Genomic DNA, 19,110 nt, shown 5'->3' on the forward strand with positions numbered 1-19,110 from the left:
CTTCTGAATCTGCTTAGTGTACTCATCTCTTAGTCTCCCTCTACGATTTTTACCCTCCACGCTGCCCCCCAATACTAAATTGGTGATCCCTTGATGCCTCAGAACATGTCCTACCAACCGATCCCTTCTTCTGGTCAAGTTGTGCCACAAACTTCTCTTCTCCCCAATCCTATTCAATACTTCCTCATTAGTTATGTGGTAGTACTCATATAGAGATGAAAAGGCTCGCATAGAATAAACTAGCGTGGAGAACTGCGTCAAATCAGTCTTGTGATTGAAGACCACAACACCAAGAATTACTCAACCGCTGATCCACTTTGGTCTATCAGATACCAGCTGCCGCCACAGATATAATATTATTAACTACAAATTCAAGGAATTTCAGGGGAGAGCAACGCACCATAATGAATAAAATTAGTGTCTGAATTTCATGGAGGTCATCTCACCTAATTCCATTTACCCAACAGTATTTTAGTTACTGATTTTGAAGGATGTAAAATGTATTTCAGTTTTGAATGTCGCCTGGAATTCATTCACAATGGACTGAATAGCAAATCATAAATTGGTTCAGTGAGAGCTGTCCAGTGAGATCTGTATAGATGATCTAGTAAAACCAGTCGGAAGCTCTTTAAAGCTGTTCACAGATAATGCGATTATCTATAAGAAGATAGCAATGCCAGAAAACAGTAACGATTTGCAGAAAGGACCTACAGAGGACTGGTGAATACTGCAGGCTCTGGCAGTTGACCCTGAACGTAAATAAGTGCAACCTACAAATTGCACGTACGCTGGAAAAGAAATCTACTACTGTACTGTATAACTACACTATGGAGACAAATTGCTGGAAACACTAACTACCATTTAGTATCTAGAAGGATCTGTCTGGAGCGACCGTAAGTGGAGTGACTAAATGAAAGAACAGTAGAAAAGGCACCTGCTAGACAGCGATTCACAGAAAGAATCTTAAGGAAATGTAATTCATCCACGAAATAAATGGCTTAAGACACTTGTTTGGTCGATTAATGAGTACTGTTCAACACTCTGGGACTCTCACCAGGTAATAATAATAGAAGGGATAGAGAACATCCTATGATGTGAGCAGTGAGTTTCGTCACTGGATCGCGAGAGCGTTACAGAGGTGCTCAACAAATTCCAGTGGCGTTGTGCGTCAGGGAGAGGTTTACTATTGAAATTTCGAATGAGTAATTTCTGGGAAGAGCCGTACTCATGTTACTTCCTTCCACATACGTCTCATGAAATGACCACAAAGAGAAAATTCGAGAAATTAGCGCCATTCGCGAATGAAACTGGGTGTGGGAGGGGAGAGCAGTTAGTGGTAACAGAAGTACTCTCCACCATACACCTTCAGGTGGCTTGCGGAATATTTAATACAGTTGTAGACTGTGCATTTTACTGCTAAAATGCCAACTTGCTTGGAGCACAATGAAGCTGCACACGTAAGCGTAATTACGTTGCTCGCTTCCATATGAATGAAGATTCAATGCTTTCCCTGAATAACACTGAAATAATGCGGAACAAGTTTTACACAATACGTTACACGCTAAAGGTTTCGTAAATTGAAGGAAAAGTGCAGACATCACATGTTTATTTCAGAAAAAATGAATGGGAAGAACAAACAAAATATAAGAAAACATACTTCATTACATAATGATCGCAGTACTTGCTGATTTCTTTCAGTTCTCATCGTCACCTATCAAAATATAAGCTGTACGTATTACTCATAAAATGAATACTTGAGCTATTTATTCTTTTTACTATATTTTTGAAAATATTTGCTAATTTTTAAAGTCTCTTGTTTTATTTCTTACATTTTGGAATGATGATCAGTGACCTATAAATGTAGAAAATTTATTGATTTAAATTGGTGAATTTCCACAAAATCAATGGTTTTTATCTTCTCGAGAAGTACGGAAGTGAATCTAACTGCGCGAAACGCTAAAATTCGCCTACGTAGAACCGCCTGAAGAGATTGCGAAAGATATGGCGTCTGACGGATCACCTAAGTTAGAATAACTTCCGTTACGTTGAATAATGGAAGTTTAATTTACGGCAAGTGTGTCGTGGATTAGGAGGCCGATAAATTACTGCTCGGGGCGCAGTATCTTTCTTCATCCCGCAGCCGGGCGAGGGCTGTAGATCTTCGTCCGACTTGCTACACTGCTTCCCTCTTCACTTTAGGTAGCATCTTCGGCTGGGCCCTACTGATGGGTAGGGCCAAGTTCTACCGAAGTACACACTGTTAATACAAAATGTAAATGACTGCTTTCTGCGTCATTCTGTGGTTCATAATAAGTTTGTTGATAGGCTTCATACAGAATTAATTACTGTACAGTTTTCGCCAAATAAATAGGCAAATACATGACTTTCCGGAACTCCATAATAAATTCTGAAGTGGGCATTTCACTATTTTAAACGGAAGAGTATATTGTACATATGCTCTCTTAGGAGTAGAGTTCCATCAACAGACTTCGATTTAAAGTGTATCGTCAACATACTATCATTGACTAATAGTTGTCTGTTATGTGTCCAAGACTTCATGGACATGTTGGAATAGTGTGTGGAAGCTTTTCCCGTTGTTATATTACAGTTTAACGTTCTAAAAAACATCTCCATTACTTTCTCATAATTCGAAGGGGAATCTTTTCGCGGTTATTGGCGAAGCATGGTGAATGGTTGCGGCTTTTAGACGTACGATATTGACTGTAATGTGAAGCTGTACTTTATCAAAGAAGTCGTGGAAACTGAAATGTGTGTCAACAATTTTAATATCGGTACTGGATAAACACCCAACATTGCGGGGTATTCGAAACGGAGAGACTGCGTAGGGGAATGCGCCTTATAAACGTCATGATGGTACTGGTATAATCGTTTGTGGCAATGGGCGCCACTCAGATCACAGCCAACCATACAGCCACTGCCGCCTAATTGTGCCACTACTACACCACTTACATCTTTGTGATTTCGTAATATCTTTGACAGTTAGATTCTTTCAAGATAAAGGCAACGACAGAGACTATCGAAAGCTCCGATCTTACCAGAAAATTTACGCAAAAAGTGCACCGAGAACGTTTAATACAAATAATCAATTGCAAAAAACCCTTTAGTTAGGAAAAATTGTTTTCATTACACCAGTAAAATATTTGACAAAATTATTAAAATAAAACTTTTTACGCACTAAAAGCATTACAAGTATTCAAAGACCCTTTCTGAGATAAAAGTTTTGCTAAATATACTTAACAACTTAACTGTCCACATAGCTAAAGTCTCACCCGCGTCAAAAGTATTCAGTTTTTAAGATACCATACTCGCACATTGTGATTTATAATGGATGATTGCGTTTAGCACAATCTACCAGAACATGTAAAACGATCTTTTCTACGAGAAAAGAGTGACATTTGGAGAAGGTGCAAATATCACTTGCTCTAATATTAACAACAGCTAAGAATGATACTAAATGTTATTGTCTTTTCATAAAAAAAGTTACTATCTTCTCAATAACCTTCAAATCGTGAGGTCCACCCTTAATTTTTATATACGAAATCAGTGAATTTACTTATGTCACTTTTGTTGCCTATGTCTGCACTCCCTTTCAGAACTCAAATTAATAATCAAATTAACTAATGTAATACGACTGAATTTTGAGTTGCTAGTGTATCCATTTATCATAATATCACCAGAATAAAATAAAAACAGTGAATAGTTGGGGGGTATGAATGAGAAAGCGTATTTAAGTTTACAAAAATAATGACAAATTTTATTCATCCTTTTATAGTTACAACGAGCTGATAAATCTTACGAAAAATGACATACATAAATGAGAAAAGGGATGGTGTTTGATTCGCAAAGCATTCACTGGGGTGTAAGCTGTACAAATTCTCCTCTGAAATAATCCCTCTTACAACGCAGTCTGACATTGTTTACATGAATCCACTGTGAGGCCCAACTGGCATTGGGGAAGTGGGTGGCTGTATACACCACTGTCAATTCCAAGTCGCAAATAAGCTACACCTGTACAGTTGTAAGTGCACAATATGACCTTGGGTTGGTGATAGACAGGCTGCTGTATATCACTGTTAACTGAGATACAATTGCTCGTGTTGATATCGCTGGTTAACATCTCTGAATTTTATTTAAAGAAAAACGAGAATAGTGTTCGCGTGTAAATATACATGGTAAACATTAATAAAACCGACAAACGGCAGGGACTGATTGCTGACTGGAAATGCAGGAGAAAAGGTATTAAGAACATGTGTCCGGAAATGCATCGTTTCCACGATCGATGGCCCTGACGAATAACAGTTCCCCAGACCACCTGCCGTGTGTTCCGTATGTGTTGCAGGCTGTGTTATTGACGCAGCGTACTGTAAACAGCAGAATGGTGCCGTATTCACATCGGGAACAATCCGAGATGGTGTTTGTGTACATCTACATCTACATTTATACTCCGCAAGCCACCCAACGATGTGTGGCGGAGGGCACTTCACGTGCCACTGTCATTACCTCTCTTTCCTGTTCCAGTAGCGTATGTTTCGCGGGAAGAACGACTGCCGGAAAGCCTCCGTGTACACTCGAATGTCTCAGATTTTATATTGGTGATCTCCTCGGGAGCTATACGTTGGAGGAAGCAATATATTCGATACCTAATCCAGAAACGCACCCTCTCGAAACCTGGGCAGCAAGCTACACCGCTATGCAGAGCGCCTCTCTTGCAGAGTCCACCACTTGAGTTTGATAAACATCTCCGTAACGCTATCACGCTTACCAAATAACCCTGTGACGTAACGCGCCGCTCTTCTTTGGATCTTCTCTATCTCCTCTGTCAACCCGACCTGGTACGGATCCCACACAGATGAGCAATACTCAAGTATAGGTCGAACGAGTGTTTTGTAAGCCATCTCCTTTGTTGATGGACTACATTTCCTAAGGACTCTCCCAATGAATCTCAACCTGGCACCCACCTTACCAACAATTAATTTTATATGATCATTCCACTTCAAATCGTTCCGTACGCATACTCCCAGATATTTTACAGAATTAACTGCTACCAGTGTTTGTTCCGCTTTAATGTAATCATACAATAAAGGATCCTTCTTTCTATGCATTCGCAATACATTACATTTGTCTATGTTAAGGGTCAGTTGCCGCTCCCTGCACCAATTGCCTATACGCTGCAGATCTTCCTGCATTTCGATTCAATTTTCTAATGCTGCAACTTCTCTGTATACTACAGCATCATCCGCGAAATGCCGCATGGAACTTCCGACACTATCTACAAGGTCATTTACATACATTGTGAAATGCAATGGTCCTATAACAGTATCCTGTGGCACGTCAGAGGTTACTTTAACGTCTGTAGACGTATCTCCATTGAGAACAACATGCTGTGTTCTGTTTGCTAAAAACTCTTCAATCCAGCCACACAGCTAGTCTGATATTCCGTAGGCTCTTACTTTGTTTATCAGGCGACAGTGCGGAACTGTATCGAACGCCTTCCGGAAGTCAATGAAAATGGCATCTACCTGGGATCCTGTATATAATATTTTCTGGGTCTCATGAACAAATAAAGCGAGTTGGGTCTCACACGATCACTGTTTCCGGAATCCATGTTGATTCCTACAGAGTAGATTCTGGGTTTCCAGAAATGACATGATACGTGAGCAGAAATCATGTTCTAAAATTCTACAACAGACCGATGCCAGAGATGTAGGACTATAGTTTTGCGCATCTACTCGACGACCCTTCTTGAAAACCGGAACTACCTGTGTCCTTTTCCAATCATTCAGAACGTTCCGTTCCTCTAGAGACTTGCGGTACACGGCGGTTTACTGGCAAGCAGATGGAAACCGCCGAGAGGCAGCACGGCTATGCTAAAACAGATACACTTGAAGTGTTATATGCCTTTTAGCCAAGCAATAGTTCGCGCTCCTTGTGTAATAAAAGGGAAGATGACCGTGATAGAAAGTAGGGAGTAAGTCGCAGAACAGAGACTGTGCGTCGGTATTTGTTTTCGAATGCGCAGACATTAAACGGGAAGTGACGAATACAAGAAAGCCGCAAGGTGCGACGACAGGTAAACGGCTTCACCTGCTGTGAGCGTGGCCTTTTACGTTTTGGCGTCGTGACTTGGCGGTGGACTGACGGTCAAGGAGCACCCACACTCTCCAAGAATGAAAACAAAAGACAAGATGGACTTGTGTGACAAAATACGTTGTAATCTTGGATGTCATGTTGAGCCTTGGAGGCGTATGTCGTATGAAAAATTGTGTTATACTCTAATTCACGAGTCACTGTAGTGATTTGTACACCCATTCAAGGAAATATATGGCCGGCCAGTGTGGCCGAGCGGTTCTAGGTGCTTCAGTCTGGAACCGAGCGACCGCTACGGTCTCAGGTTCGAATCCTTAGGTTAGTTAGGTTTCAGTAGTTCTAAGTTCTAGGGAACTGATGACCTCAGATGTTAAGTCCCATAGTTCTCAGAGCCATCTGAACCAAGGAAATATATGGTTGTAAAGCAAAAGTAGTAGACGTGCTTCTTCGTGGTATCAGTAGAAGTTATCTCCCATTGCTCCAGTAACATCTGCAGAACGTGAAGGAGTCAAGCCTTTCCTCGGCTACACACGGGGGTTTCAGAGGTACTGATTAGCAGGACCTTAATTTCAAGAGAATCAGCTATGGCTACCAGATAAAAAAAATAAGTGTTCTAAATAGCTTAAACTACAAGGATCGAGAGAGCAACTACGTAAAACGCTAAACCAACAAGAAATACACTTACCTCCAGTGACACCAACCACATCACAGAATATTTCAAGCAGTTTTTGCGCGTTTGTGTGGGCTCGGATGCTTTCAGACAGACGAACGTGCAGGGAGGCGGCGGACTGTGCATACACTAGATTTGGAGGACTGGGCTCCACAGGGAATTGTGACGAACCCTAGTACAAGCTCTAGCGAAGTGGCCCGCCAACATGGTGTAAGCCAAAGTACGATTATGTGTTGTCTGCATGACAACCTCTACTGTCCCTGCCACTTCAATCCCGCGAAGGCCACTTTGAACACTTATTGTGATATGCATTCAGTGGAGCTCTGTATTGTGTTCCAAAATGTCCATCTCCGGACACATGTTCATAGGACCTTTTTTCTTCCATTTCCAATCACGAGGCAGTCCCTGCAGTTTGTCCGTTTTATTAATTCCCTGTTCACGAAGCGCGTAGACAGACTCTAAAGCCCCCACGCGCGATCGTAACTACTGTACATTGTACGTCGTGAGCACAGGTGCTAGTTCTAAATCAAGCATCGTTCAAACACAAAACAAATATGTGGTTCATGAAAAATTGAAAAATACCGAACAACATTCATTATTGAAAAATAATGCAAGTTATCGTAACCGGACTCGAGAAACTGAAAAAGTTCTGAAACTAAGAGAATATTTTAAGAGCCCAAATAGCGACTGAATACTGAAAAATTTACAAGCGAGTACACACAGGGAAAACTCTATCTCCAGCCTGGAACACATGGTTAAACAGCCGTCCGAACCGACATAGATTCCATCTCGTTCGTTATCCCAAAATGAAGGCTCCACTACAGTGTCAGGCTGGACTTTCCTTAATGACCGATCGTTAGGCTCAAACTACACACAGTACAGTTTTTCAAAGTCTGTATCCTTATACCTTGAACAAAACAATTACAAGTGCAAGACAACTAACTACCTGTGCATGACATGTTGCTATTATGATTCGAGTTAACTTGTTTCTGTAACGAATTTGCACATTATTGACCCGTTTTGATGGATTACGTTTGTTGCTGACAAAGCTGTGTGAATCTCCAGATGTGATTGATAAGTTCCTTAAACTAACACCTTGATCACTGTTGTAACATTCTTTTCATTAAACTGTTAATAATCTGCAACGACCTGCACGTTACATTTTCATTCAGGAAAGTACATCTTTAGTGAGTGATATCTGACATACATAGACATGGTAATGAAATGACCAGTGCTTCGCCGTTTTAATAAACATCTCTGTAACTTACGTTCTGTCCATGAAAGGCTAGATATTGAAAATAAGTTAACCTGAGCATTAACTTCTTCGGAGGGAATTCACGAAACACACGACACCCGACTTTCCGCTCCATGTCTGTTTGCCTAACCCAAGGGTGCTGCCAGTGTAACTATCGCCGTTCCGACAGACGACTGACCACGATCACTTCAAGTGCGATCATAGTGCCAGACTGTGTGTTCATGAACAATCCCTACGCGATATATAAATGGCGCTGATGAGATTGTCGGATGGTTGGAATGGTACCTCAAGAACGACGTTTCAAGTGATAATTTGAATTTCATTTAGATTTAAGTGTCTTACTGTGCTTACCAAATAAAACAAGGCATTATTCACCATTGTTTCGGTCACACGGAATTTTTTCAGAAATTTCGAACTGTGTGTTTAGTTTTATATTTAGTTGGAAGTTTCACCGATGTTTCAACTACTATGAACGCGAGCACTCCTTCTTACAATTTAGCCGCAATTTGGAACTGTAAAAAAATAAGACATCAAAGTTGTTCGTAATTGTTCCAACTACACATAACGTGTTCAGAAACTTCAATCCTCGCTTGAATCCAAAACTAAACATCGAACAGTACACAATGAGCTTTTTTCAAATTTCGTCAATAGAAAGTATTTTTAAACAACTCAAAAGATAAATAAACACTTAACGCCATAAACCTTGTGAACTGTTCGATGTGACTTGACTATCGTACACTCTAGCCGTCCGGTCTCCGTGACTTTCACTGCAGGAGTTGAGAGTCAACCAGGAAATACATATTCAGACGCCTGACCAGGCTTTAAAAACGGACTTCGAACTTTCGCTGTAAAGACTTACGGCAACTGCGTGTATCTCTCTACGACTTACGGTCTTATTAAACTCCTGTCTTTGAAAAATTCTCTATAACTCTTCGAAACTTCATAAACGTATTCACAGTTGCTTGTTATAATTGCAATCATTGGGTAAAACAGGTTACGAAATCACAATGAAGCTACGTGCCGGACGGAGACAGAAGTGAGCCTCCGCCTTTCACAGTGAACCGATGTATCGTGTTATGTGTTGTATAATGCCTCTCGGGTGAGTCAGATGTGACGATACGTATCTCCCGTTGTTCCAAACTGAATTGAAGTTCTGGAAAATTAGTACTTCGAATAGAAATTGTGAGGTGTGTTGACATGGATTCAGTTGGTGTTCATATATTTCGCAATAACAAGAATCGATTCGAGTATCCAATCCGAGAAAAATTGTAGTAATTAAGTAACTTACACCGTAGCTTAGAAACCGTCGAATATTGTAGCATTAATTCTGCAGATTGCATACGTTGTGACGTCATCGAAAAAAATTGCTTCCACTTTTGTATACTTGGTGTCAGTCGTCCGTTGCCATTTAAGATGGCTGTTTCTGGTACACTAGATAAAAGCGTCCTAAAGGATGACAGTTAACTGAATAATTTCGATCAGAGAGCAAAATAAATGACTCACGGCTGAGAACTCTTGGGCAACATACCATCGAAACATGCGCTCTGGATACTGACGTACGGAGTGGCTATAAAGAAGATCTGTGGCTCCAGGTCGCATTATACGTTATCTACGCCGCTCTGTTGAGTAAATATAGCGGCTGCTAATGTCTTCACTGTTTGCGACGCGTGATATTCATCTGCAAACATTTACATTAAAAACGATGTATCATACTGATGGGAAACATCTATACTTGTATTTACAAACTGTACACGCGTGCTTTATGATAGCTGCAGCTTCGTTGGTATTCGCTTTGTCACTGAGCTGACTGGTAGCCGATAAACGGCTGATGCTTCCAGAGCAGAAATGCTCGAACAACCTACAAGCTTCCGTTGCAAATTTATTAAATACGATCATTGTTGCAACACGTTCGCCAATTGGTAGTGCCTCTGTCATTGCCTGTCATAGATCTAATTCTGAAATACTATGCCATGCATGATAGGACAGCGTTGACAATCTCCATTAAATCAGTAGAGTGTCTTTGGGAACCACTTCATTACGTACTGATATAATCTCTGAAATATACGACGAACATCATATATGCGTAAGAGCAAGAAAATGGAAAAAAAAATTCAACAACCCGTCGGAGATGTATGAGAACGGTTTGATAATAAATTTTGAATTACAGTGAGACTGATGGTGAGCAGTTACATTTACATCCTCATGCACTTCACAAGCCACTGTACAGCGCGTGGTGGAGAGTAGTTTCTATCTTTGTGAGTGTAATGACCGTATCATAGACGGTGGCGCGTAAAATAATTTTAGTTTGAGAAAGACTGTATATCCTACCAAATATCTACTTCCTCTGTGTTACTATACACTAAATGTCACTGTTCCCTTTTGAGTGGAGAATGCAGTACACGCGAGGTGACTCATTGCTTTCAGCGCTCTGGGTGACATGCATGGGGTGTCTGATGAAGTTCATCAACCTGCAGTCTTCTATAGATGTCTGCTGCGCAAATAACAGCACCTACGTCGCAGATCCCTTGTCTTCAGACTGTAATAAACTGTTAGCCAGGAACTGATACTACGTAAATGACTTACTCTTTCACCCTTTAACGATGCCACTCGTATTTATTCTAGCAGAACATGAGAAGCTCTGAACTGCAATCTTTATCCATTATGTTTTTACCAGTTCACACGTTATTATAATTTCACAAGTTTTGGTTCTAAACAATGGTAATTGATCGCATCTTTACTTTTCCCCTTCGATGTTCTAAACTTAACTTTCTTTATACAACTTAAATGTAAACGGTCGCACGAGGAAACGTGTCTGTGCTTCCTGACTGCTGGTTCTGGAGTGATTAGGCAACACAACCCACTTCGCTTGGATGTGCACTTCAGGTGGGACCCGAAGGTTACCGATATGCTTAGTCTGCTTCTTCATTTAACTTTTGCTCTTAGTTTTGCTCATTAATACTACTTCTCAAATAAGTGGTCGATAGCCTACTAGTTACAGATGTCTATATTTGAAATTCAAGGAAATTTAATGCAAAGTTTCCACAATGATATTTTCACTGTGCAGCGGAGTGTGCGCTGATATGAAACTTCCTGGCAGATTAAAACTGTGTGCCGGACAGAGACTCGAACTCGGGAAGTTTGAAAGCTTCGAGACGAGATACTGGCAGAAATAAAGCTATGAGGACGGGACCTCAGTCATGATTTGGTAGCTCAGATGGTAGAGCACTTGCCCGCAAAAGGTAAAGGTCCAGAGTTCGAGTCTCGGTCCGGCACACAGTTTTAATCTGCCATGAAGTTTAATGCAAAGTTGTTATAATTTTAATGATAGAAAATTAGCGTTTTGGCGAGCTGCTGATGAACCAACAGTCAATCACAATGATAGACTACGATTCGATGGGTCTTTCCCGTGAAAGGGATACCAGCCATACCATCTGCTACCGTTAACTCAAACTACTTATTACGTCATCTGCTTAATGCTGCAGTGTCAACTGCTCTGGGGAGAGGATCTTGGAGCTAGATATGGTGGCTGATAAAGCCAGACAGATTGTGTTACAACCCCCCGAGCGCAGGAGTTGTAATATGTCAGACCGAGAGGTATCGTTTGGGAGAGACGGCTGAGCGTGCAGAGAAACACAGGCAAGTGTGTCACTGACTTCAGTACATCGAATGTACACAGCCGAACTTGCGCTGAATTCGGCGATGGCACCGTGCAGTGTACGCGGGTCAGCGCCAACGCAAACGCAGCAATGTGCAGCTTCGGAATCCGATCGCTCAGCCTTGCGGACGTAGCGATCCTACTCACGCCACGGCTAACTGGCTGCCGCGTGTGTTAACTGTGCCTGCGGCCCGGAACACTGCTGACTGCTTCCTCAAGCGCGACTCGTGGGACCCCCGTAGGGCGCCGAAGGGATACACCCTACCGCCGTCGTTGTAATGAACCTTAGCAGCTCCGACCGTCATCCCAGGGCGTCTCGTTAAGCGCCCACACACAGCTCTGCATCCGGGAGAGAGCGAATTCGCGTCCCGCCCTCGCCCCTGCGGACAGCAGCTTGCAATCCGCCGGAAGATGCCACCAGAGAGCGGGGGCTAGCAGCCCTCTCGCTCCTCGCGCCGGTGTGGCTCCACGGTGTGACGCGTTCAGCCACAGCAATGACGCTTCTGTGCTGCGGAGGTTGGAGGTAGCTTCAGTGGTTCAGTTGGCCGCCGATTTCCATAGCCTAAAGGTTGTCGTGTTTGGCCTGAAACTTAAACAATCGTCATTCTCTCCGGTTCTAGAAGAGGATAAAACGGCGATACGACTGCCTCCTTTGAGCCTCCAGGCTCACTTTTATACGTCTTTTCCCTACGCCTACGGCTTAGTTCCACTGGAGGGGACAAGTGGAGTCCTCTCTGATAAATACAGAATAAGCATTGCTCGGCCTACTTGGGCCACTGCGGACTGGTAATTAGACGCTGTTGTCACTGCAGTGTATGTCCGCCCCCGGTAGCTGACTGGTCAGCGCGGCGGAATGTCAATCCTAAGGGCCCGGGTTCGATTCCCGGACTGCGTGTTGTGTTGTCATAATCATCATCAGTTCATCCCTATCGACGCGCAAGTCGCCCAACTGGCGTCAAATCGAAAGACTTGCACCCGGCGAATGGTCTACTCGACGGGAGGTCTCAGTCACGCGAAATTTGTTTACTGCAGTGTATGAGTTCTCCACAGCCGTCGGTGCCCTGCACTAGCCTGATTACGTCACATTCGTATATCGGTGCCCACCGGGCCGTGCTTCCTAGCCTGCATGCGGTGCCGTCAATCTGCCTCGCAGAAGCGTTCACAAGATATGAACATCGTTTGCGCCTGCCATCCGATGTACCAATCGGTCCCTTAACTACTGCCTTCCACGATTGCTGCATGAGATGTACAAGAATTCCACAAATCCACGCCTGTACTTATTTGTGGCACGGAAATTGCAAGAGTTGGAAGAAAAAAAAAGAAAATGTATTATATACGTATGAATATTAGCAGCAAGCTCGATATCTTAGATGGAGACATATACGGCCAGTTGCTTTCGCCAGTTCGTTATGAGGTTATTTGCGTTAAGAAACCGCTGAGTCGACATTCACTGATTTCGAGTTGAATGCAAAAATCAACGCTGTCCCGCACCACCTGTTACAAACAGGCCAAAATGCAGTGTAGAGAGGCCACCGATCGACAAGCGGGGCAGAATTCCAGCAGTAGTTCGACGTCGATGTATCTCAAAACCAGCGTCTCGGATGATCACCAATCGACAGCAGGAACCATGTGAGTCAGAATTATAATCATCGTTCAACGGTGCACACTAAAAACGACTTGTAAAACTTGCCCGTACGTGCCTCAGGACTGTGGTTAATGGTTTCCTTTGTACGTCTGCCTATACGTATCTGTATTTATCTGATGTAATTAAATTTTCCTAGACATATATTGAAGAAGAGGAAGATGGGCTGAGGTGCGAACTGAAGTTAGCGTTAGGGAGGGTATTAGGAGACCAGGGTTCAATTCCTGGGCTCGGCACGAATTTTAACTAATTACTTCAGCTTATATCTATATAATAGTATCTTTACTAGTTCGTCATTTCCACTGTGATGTATAAATAACTCCAGGGATACGATTAGAACAATAGAAGCTGACTCCTTTGATGATTTGTGGTCTGGAATACCATTCGTAGACGTTACTGTATCTACCTATTCCATTTAGAATCTTAGGCAGGTGTGACCATTAGTTCTAGTTATTAGTTAGCGTACCTAACAATAGCGAGAGGTTACAAGCCACGTCTATGTTTTGTATGTACTTTGTGCTGATCGTAGGACTCAAGTGATAAACCAGTGTCTGCCCTCTTCAGTATATTTATGTTAAAAGGTAAGGAACTAACAGCAGAACAAAAGCCAACCAAGTGTCTGATTACTTAACTGATACCATATCTACCGCCTGTCCTAACATCCGAGTCATTTTGTATTATCTGCAACCACAGTGGTATGAAAAATCTCAGCTTGACTCCCGTCGTCGTCTCACTCCGCAGGCAGTCGCTCACGTTCTTAAGACAGATTACCTCAAATATCACGTCATGTCCAGTTTAACGCCAGTCACTCTCTTACTTGTTCCACTCGCCACTCCGGCCGGCCTATGTTATTGCAGTTGTAATATCATTATTTATACGGTAGTGGCAACAAAGACTGTTTGCATTTGCAGGAGCAAGAAAGAAATGTACCAAGGGTGAAAAAGCGTTTGTTTTAATACTGGGTCCTCAACCCGTCCCCCCCCCCCCCCCCCCCCCAACCTCAAAGAAAAGAAAAGAAAAAACTTTCTCCCCTAATTCGCTACACTACAAGATCAGCTGCCTTAATGTCCTCCTTCAATGCCGTCGAGTAATAATCAGACAGTTCTCAGAAATATTTCGGAAGAGGTTGAACAACTGTAATGCTGGCAGTATTCTTTGTAGACTTCTTGGGCCTTCTGAGAATTGTGCCAATAACGCAACATTTGTTTCACCTTCGCCACAACATGTCATGTTACCCAGAAATATTGTTTATATTTGTAACCACTAGTACTTTTATTAGATCTATCGCTCTCAAAATTTATCTCATTTATCGATTCTTCGTAGCTTGACGAAACCTTCTTAGTAATCATATGAAGAACTTCATACACTTTATTGTTTGGGGTCAATTGTCACGTTTGGACCGTAAAGATATATTTCCAACATCATTTTCGAATTCACCTTGCTCTTCTGATGAGTTTACTTGACGGCAGCATTACCTGCAACAAATCTAAGAGAAATGTTTTGATTGTCTGCTAAATAGTTTATATATATTAGAAATAGAGAAAGTTTACATCATTTTACTTGTTAAATCACCCTCATCACTTTCGTTTTACTAAGTGACATCATCTCATCATTTACTTCGAACTGTGACCTTTCAGGCAGGAAATCACGAATCCAGTCGCACAACTGCGATGATAGTCCATAGGAAGGTAATGTGGCTGGAAGCCGATTATGAGGAATTACATCAAATGCATTTTGTAACTCTTTAAATACAGAACCAATTTGAGAGCCCCTGTACACAGTACGTCATACGAATAAAATGCCAGCTGTGTCTCACAAGAGTGATGCTTTCCAAATCCATTCTGTTTTGATGTCACTAGGTGATATAATTCGGAGTATTTAATAACGTTGGAATAAAGTATTTGTCCACACGTCCTGCTACATGTTGGTGCAAACTAAATGGATCTATAACTCAGTGCATAATGTTTATTTCCTTTCGTATGTATTGCGGTGGTCTGTGCAACTTTCCATTCTTCTCCCTCACCACATGACGTCGTAGGAGAAGTAACTAAACCGCTGCATCTTTGAGGCACAAGATGCAGTCTTAAATCGTTAGACCACTCAAGCAGGACACTGCCTGCACAAACATAATAGTCCTGTTCCGGCTGTGACAGGGTCATGACGAGATAGTGTAACATGTCTAGTGGCAATGTGATGATTTTCTTACTTCCTGGGACGACACAGAATTATCTTGCAAGATTCACTTGATGTATTGGTGGTACACCAATCAAAGATTCAGATGATTTCAATTTTGGTGTGTCATCGACTTATCAAATATAGGTTTACAGAAAGAGGAGCTTACTTTCACGCAGGAAACACAACTGGTCTCGTTATCTACATTGCGAATTATCTGTGTCAGCCATCACAAGGGCAATGAGGAGGCGATAAACGTTACAGTTGGTCACCTGCTCCATGAAAATGTCGACACACTGTGAAAGGCAAGAGGCTTGCAGTTCCAAAGTGGCGACTGCTGCTACAGTAATATTTGTACCATCTCTATGATAGAGCTACAAAAAGCTGTATTGAACTAAGAGGCATTTTCAGACATTTTATCATCATAAGATGTCTCACTATATTCAGTAACCAGTAAAGCTGGAGTTAAGGAATATAAAATACTGCAGAACTGCAACTGAAAATACGCAAATCTGTTAATGAAATCGTATCACTGAATATTCTGCTAACTGTGTTTCATTGTAATCAAGTAAAATTACTTGAGCATGATTTCACATTTAATTAAGATAGCCATTCGTTCTATGATGAGACACAAGTTGTATTAATGTAGTGAATTTATAGCGTATCCCAAGTTACTGAACAAAACAGACTAAAATATGAGCGAAATTGTCAACAATATAGTCCACTTCGTTATCGAAAACCGTCTGACGATGCGCAGGTAGTTTTTCGACCCCAAGCGTGTAACTAATTGCTGAATCTGAGTTAAGTCATAGTTAAAGCGAAATCGTCAAAAGAAAACAAGCAAAGACAAACAAAAGAAAACAAACACCGTCATTCTTGCTGCTTGATCGATAAGGGGCGAGAATGATAAACACATGCGGGTGAGAGATTAGAAGACGTGCGGTAGTCGTATTTGTCAACAAAGCTCCTTTATGTTGTCTTCCAGGTCGCATTTATTACTCTGCGACTGCAAGGTATCTCATTTGTTGACAACAAACATCAGATGCGAAAGACACATCCCAATGAAGGAGTCCAAAACACAAAACACCTTCTTTGTGCCACCAAATGTATGTCAATAATAATACATTTTGCGGACATATACAGACCATCATTTGAGATAATGTTTGTTACGGATTACTGTTTTCTACTTGTAAAGCTACCAAACAGTATTTCAAATCGTCATCAGACCAGACTGCATTAGGTTTACAGTGACTTCCTCAATTCTATCCTGGCAAGTTACAAGATCAATCTTTTGAAAGAGTACAGACGACTTCCTTCCTCATTCATCCCAGTTTGAGATTCTACTTCGCATCTAATCTAGCTTTCGACGTGACGTTGTATCGTAATCCTCGTTTCTTTCCTCAAAATGACTACTGGAGGCAAGCGTTGCATAAAGGTCACCACGTTTCTCATTAACCTTAGTAGTAAACTGCAGAAACATTGTTCGTCATTGCCTGTTTGCGTTCCTGAATGCCATCAGCATCATCATCATTTAAGACTGATTATGCCTTTCAGCGTTCAGTCTGGAGCATAGCCCCTTATAAAATTCCTCCATGATTCCCTATTCAGTGCTAACATTGGTGCCTCTTCTGATGTTAAACCTATAACTTCAAATTCATTCTTAACCGAATCCAAGTACCTTCTCCTTTGTCTGCCCCGACTCCTCCTACCCTCTACTGCTGAACCCATGAGTCCCTTGGGTAACCTTGCTTCTCCCATGCGTGTAACATGACCCCACCATCAATGCCTGTTCATCCTGACTTCTTGATCTATAGAGTTCATTCCCAGGTTTTCTTTGATTTCCTCATTGTGGACACCCTCCTGCCATTGTTCCCATCTGCTAGTACCTGCTGTCATCCTAGCTACTTTCATATCCGTAACCTCAACCTTGTTGATAAGGTAACCTGAATCCACCCAGCTTTTGCTCCCATACAAAAGAGTTGGTCGAAAGATTGAACGGTGCACAGATAACTTAGTCTTAGTACTGACCTCCTTCTTGCAGAAGAGAATAGATCGTAGCTGAGCGCTCACTGCATTAGCTTTGCTACACCTCGCTTCCAGTTCTTTCACTATGTTGCCATCCTGTGAGAATATGCATCCTAAGTACTTGAAACTGTCCACCAGTTCTAACTTTGTTCCTCCTATTTGGCACTCAGTCCGTTTATATTTCTTTCCCACTGACATTACTTTCGTTTTGGAGATGCTAATCTTCATACCATAGTCCTTACATTTCTGATCTAGCTCTGAAATATTACTTTGCAAACTTTCAATCGAATCTGCCATCACAACTAAGTCATCCGCATATGCAAGACTGCTTATTTTGTGTTCACATATCTTGATCTCACCCAGCCGGTCTATTGTTTTCAACATATGATCCATAAATAATATGAACAACAGTGGAGACAGGTTGCAGCCTTGTCTTACCCTGGAACTACTCTGAACCATGAACTCAATTTACCGTCAACTCTAACTGCTGCCTAACTATCCATGTAAAGACCTTTAATTGCTTGCAAAAGTTTGCCTCATATTCCATAATCTCGTAGAACAGACAATAACGTTCTCCAAGAAACCCGGTCATATGCCTTTTCTAGATCTATAAAGCATAGATACAGTTCCCTGTTCCACTCATAACACTTCTCCATTATTTGCCGTAAACTAAAGATCTGGTCCTGACAACCTCTAAGAGGCCTAAACCCACACTGATTTTCATCCAATGGGTCCTCAACTAATACTCGCACTTTCCTTTCAACAATACCCGAGAAGATTTTACCCACAACGCTGATTAAAGAGATACCTCTGTAGTTGTTACAATCTTTTCTATTTCCATGTTTAATGATTGGTGTGATTACTGCTTTTGTCCAGTCTGATGGAACCTGTACCGACTCCCAGGCCATTTCTATTATCCTGAGTAGCCATTTAAGACCTGACGTTCCACTGTATTTGATGAGTTCCGACTTAATTTCATCCACCCCAGCTGTTTTATTGCACTGAAATCTATTGACCATTTTCACCACTTCCTGAAATGTAATCCTAGTTCCATCACCATTCCTATCTCATTCTACCTCAAAATCTGAAACAGTGTTGATCGTATTTTCACCTACATTGAACAACTCTTCAAAATATTCCCTCCATCTGCCCAAGGCATCCACAGGATTCACAAGCAGTTTTCCTGACCTGTCAAAAATACTTGTCATTTCCTTCTTACCTCCCTTTCGAAGACTGCTAATAACACTCCAGAATGGTTTTCCAGCAGCTTGACCCAAAGTCTCCAACCTGTTTCCAAAGTCTTCCCAAGATTTCTTCTTGGATGCTGCAATTATCTGTTTGGCTTTGTTTCTTTCTTTAACATAACTTTCTCTGTCTTCCTGAGTTGTGGTATGTATCCATTTTTGATACACCATCTTTTTCCTTTTACAGTCTGCCTTGACTGTGTCATTCCACCAAGCTGTTTGCTTCATCCTACTTTTACACACTAATGTTCCAAGACATCCTTTAGCCACTTCTAGTACTGTGCCCCTGTACGTTGCCCATGTTTTTTCCAATGACTGTAATTGACTACATTCAACTAA

The sequence above is a fragment of the Schistocerca gregaria genome, chromosome 1 (assembly GCF_023897955.1).
Source record: "Schistocerca gregaria isolate iqSchGreg1 chromosome 1, iqSchGreg1.2, whole genome shotgun sequence".
NCBI classification, from domain to species: domain Eukaryota; kingdom Metazoa; phylum Arthropoda; class Insecta; order Orthoptera; family Acrididae; genus Schistocerca; species Schistocerca gregaria.